Source organism: Bison bison, unplaced genomic scaffold (assembly GCF_000754665.1).
Source record: "Bison bison bison isolate TAMUID 2011002044 unplaced genomic scaffold, Bison_UMD1.0 scf7180017856921, whole genome shotgun sequence".
NCBI classification, from domain to species: Eukaryota; Metazoa; Chordata; class Mammalia; order Artiodactyla; family Bovidae; genus Bison; species Bison bison.
The window spans coordinates 8,164-13,019 of record NW_011487494.1 but is presented as its reverse complement, the minus strand read 5'-3'; positions in this window follow the sequence as shown (position 1 = coordinate 13,019).

Below are 4,856 nucleotides of genomic sequence, written 5' to 3'. Positions count from 1 at the left end.
CCATAAGGGTGGTGTCATCTGCATATCTGAGGTTATTGATATTTCTCCCGGCAATCTTGATTCCAGCTTGTACTTCTTCCAGCCCAGTGCTTCTCATGATGTACTTTGCATATAAGTTCAATAAACAGGGTGACAATGTACAGCCTTGGCATACTCCTTTTCCTATTTGGAGCCAGTCTGTTGTTCCATGTCCAGTCCTAACTGTTGCTTCCTGACCTGCATATAGGTTTCTCAAGAGGCAAGTCAGGTGGTCTGGTATTCCCATCTCTTTCAGTACTTTCCACAGTTTATTGTGATCCACATAGTCAAAGACTTTGGCATAGTCAATAAAGCAGAAATAGATGTTTTTCTGGAACTCTCTTCCTTTTTCCATGATGCAGTGGGTGTTGGCAATTTGATCTCTGTTTCCTCTGACTTTTCTAAATCCAGCTTGAATATCTGGAAGTTCACGGTTCATATATTGCTGAAGCCTGGCTTGGGGAATTTTGAGCATTACTTTACTAGCGTGTGAGATGAGTGCAATTGTGCGGTAGTTTGAGCATTCTTTGGCATTGCCTTTCTTTGGGATTTTAAATATATTTTCCTGTGCAATACAGTAGGACCTTGTTTTCATCTATTTTATATATAGTAGTTTGTATCTTCTAATATCATGGTATTTGTTTTTATGTTTGTGTCATACTGCTTGATTGCTATAGCTTTGTAGTATAGTTTGAAATCAGGAGTGTGCTACTTCCACTTGGTTCTTTCTCAAGACTGCTCTGGCTATTCAGGGTGTTGTCATATAAATTTTATATAAATTTTAGGACTATTTGTTCTAGTTCTGTTAAAAATAGCATTGGTATTTTGGCCGAGATTTCATTGAGCCTTGAATAATATTGTGATTTTAATAATATTAATTCTTCCAATTCATGAACATGATATATATTTCCATGTGTTTGTAGAGTCAATTTCTTTCATCAGTTTATTATAGCTTACCAAGTCCAGATCTTTTACCTCCTTAGATAGATTTATTCCTCAGTATTTTATTCTTTATCATGTGATTATAAATTGGATTGTTCTCTTAATTTCTGTTTCTGATGGTTTGTTGCTAGTGTGTTGAAGAAATGCAACAGATTTCTGTATATTAATTTTGTATTCTGAAACTTTACAGATTCAATGATGAACTCTAGTAGCTTTTCAAAGATTTCCTATATATTTTGTATTTCCAACTTCAGTGAGAGTTTTACTTCTTACTTTCTAAATTGGATTTCTTTTATTTCTTTTCTCCTGTTTCTATGGCTAGAACTTCCAACAAATAATAAATGTGGCAAGAGTGAACATCCTTGTCTCTTTTCCGTATCTTAGAGGAAATACTTTCTGAGTATACACAGTGTATAGCATTATACACTAAGTATAATGTTAGCTGTGGTATTATCATGAACGGCCTTTATTACATTGAGATATGTTTCCTCTCTGCCTACCTTCTGAAGAGTTTTTGTCACAAATGGGTGAAAGTTTTGTCAAAAGCTTTCTTTGCCTATACTAAGATGATTAAATAATTTTTATTCCTGTTTGTTAACATGGTATATCACATTGATTGCTTTATTGATATTGAAGTATCCTTGTATCTCTGGGATAAATGATATTTGATCATGGTATATGATCCTTTCAACTTATATTGAATTTAGTTGCTAATATTTTGTTGAAGAATTTTGCATCTAGGTTCATCAGTATATTGGCCTATAATTTTCTCTTCTTTTGTGATATCTTTGCCTGATTTTGGGTGATGCAGGCCTCAGAGAATGAGTTCAGAACCATCCCTTTCTCTGTAAATTTTTTGAAATAGTTTCAGAAAGACAGGTGTTAACTCTTCACTAAATGTTTGGTAGAACTTACCTGTGAAGAAATCTGGTCCTGGACTTTTATTTTTTTCAAAATTGAAAGTGTGTGTTAGTTGCTCAGTCATGCCTGACTCTTTGTGACCCTATGAACTGTAGACTGCCAGGCTCCTCTGTCCGTGGAATTCTCCAGGCGAGAATACTGGAGTGGGTTGCCATTTTCTCCTCCAGGTGATCTTTCCAACCCAGTAATTGAACCCCAGTGTCCTGTACTGCAGGCAGATTCTTTACCATCTGAGTCACCATAGCTTTAATTTTTTTTTAATTATGGATTTAATTTAATTACTTTTAATTTATATGATCATATTTCCTGTTTTTTACTGGTTCAGTCTTGTAGGATTATGCATGTCTAGAAATTTATCCATTTCTTCTAAGTTGTTTATTTTATTGGCATATAATTGTTTGTAGTAACCTCTTATGATCTTTTTTGGTTTCTGTGGGGTTATTTGTAACTTCTCATTTTAAATTTTTTGTTTTTATTGATTTGGACCTTGATGAGTCTGGCTAAAGTTTTGCCAATTTTGCTTATTTTTTCAAAGAACCAGGTCTTCGTTTCATTATTATTATTTTTTAATTTTTAGTTTCTTTTCCCATATATTTCTACTCTGATCTTTATGACTTCTTTCCTTCTACTAACTTCAGAATTTGTCTATTTTCTTTTTCTATTTCATTTAGGTGAATAGTTAGATTGTTATTTGAAATTTCTCCTCTTTCCTGAAGTAGGCTTCTATTGCTCTAAACTTCCCTCTTAGATCTACTTCTACATTCTGTAGATACCTGGAAGAGGGCATGGCAACCTGCTCCAGTATTCTTGCCTGGAGAACCCCCATGAACAGAGGATGGTGGCTATGGTCCATAGGGTCACACAGAGTCAGACATGACTGAAGTGACTTAGCATGCATGCATAGATTCTAGGTCATTTCACTTTTGTCTTAATTTGTCTTCAGGCATTTTAAAACTTCTTTCAGTGATTCATTGGTTGTTTGGTATTGTCTTGTTTAGCCTCCACTTGCTTTTTCAGGCTTTTTTTTTTCCCCCCCTATAGTTGATTTCTAGCTTCATAATCCTGTGGCCAGAAAAATTTATTGACATGATTATACTATTATTACTATTTTCCTCAGTTCTCCATCCACTGCCTAGCCATACACTTAAATATAATAGCTGTATCAAGTCATATAACATGACTTAAACCCTCTCCTCTAGGCTTCAGAGTATTTGCTAAAAATATGTGTAGCACTCCTGAGGATAATACATGTGAACAAAATTTGAAAAAATCTGTTTGCCTAGGTAGATTTCTTTTATTGAATGACCAATAGAATTCCCAAAAGTCTAAAATAGTCAGCAAGATGGCATAAGATGATATCTTTCTGTATTTCTACACCAGAAGTGTTGCTAGAATTTTAACCTCCATTTGTTCTCCAACTCTAGATGTCACACTGCCAGAAAATATGTCTACTCACAAGGTTCCTATATATAGCACTTGTCCTGATGTGTTTATAGTACAAGTGAGACATTGATTCAGAATCTTACCCACTTTTGGTGGCCTCAGTTAGTGAGGAAATGTTTTCAGAGGTATGCAACCTCAATGAAACCCCATGGAGTTGTTCACATAGCGTTTACTATCTTCTATGTCTCAGTTCATGATACCCAAGGGCTTATATGAGAGTTGCTTTCTCACCCAAATTTCCAATCAGGAATGAAAACTGTTGCTATATTAGTTTACAGTTCACGGAAAAGAACCAATCAGGTGAAGATGTATTGTTTGTGGACAAATTCTCCTCAATATCTGTGTCTAAGGCAAAAGTTAGGGGAAAAAAACAGAGTTAATTAATTCCTAGGGGGACAAAGCCTTAGATATTAATAGAAAAATCAGTCCTTTAACATTCTCAGTATCCTCTCTAAATACTAAGATTCAAGAAGAAGCTGTTTTCTTATTTTAAGAGCAGAATAAGAGGAGTTTATTAAGTAATGAAATATTTGTATTTCTTGTTGTGGAATCATGACTCAAAGTTCTAAAGATCAGAGGATTCTCTTTAGTATCTAAGAAGTTTGGGTTTCAAATTTATCATAGCATTTTATTTTCCTTTGATGTGAATCTCCAAGGCACTGGAGCTTTGCAAATGTGTGCTGAATCCGTTTGAATAAATCTGTGCCATCTTGACATTCTCTGGTTCCTGTAGAATTGTCCAGTCAGTGGGAACACTTGAGAAACTTCCATTACATGACATGGTGTTTGAGCAGCTACAAATAATGATTATTTCTTATTCCTGAGTACATTGATCATTCTTCTTAAGGACAGAGCCCACCACAGTAAGTTAACTAGCACTGTTGATCTTTAATCTTGTTTTTACATTTTCATTTTATTCTAAGAGGTTTAGAGTTAAAATCATTAAAGTTTTCCTTTCTAATACTGATGGTTTTAGATGTTTAAGGATATTTTGCAGAAATATTCATTTTGCTCAATGTTTATGGGTTTAACTATAATTATTAAGGGATAGGTTTATGATTTATGGATTCCCATGGAGCATCATGGGAGAGAGAAGGACAGCATTTGGATTCTACTTTTTTTTTTTTTTTTTAAGAAAAAGCCCAGTTTCAAAACCGAGATCCTAAGAGAAAATGAATTAAAATATGGCATTAAAAATGTGCTCTCTGCTGTGATTGGGAGTCTTTATTAAACTCCAAGCTCAAAGGCTATTTTATTCTAATTCTATTCAAACTTTGGTGGATCTTGTTAGATCTTATTTTTGTTTCAGCGGATGTGGTCCCAGTAGCATGATTGAATTTCTGTATCCCTGAACTGGACTTCCCTGGTGGCTCAGTGGTAAAGAATCCACTTGCCAATACAAGATATGCAAGAGATGCAGGTTTGATCCCTGGGTTGGGAAGATCCTCTGGAGTAGGAAATGGCAACCCACTCCAGTGTTCTTGCCTGGAAAATTCAATGGACAGAGGAGCCTGGCGGACTGGAGTCCATGG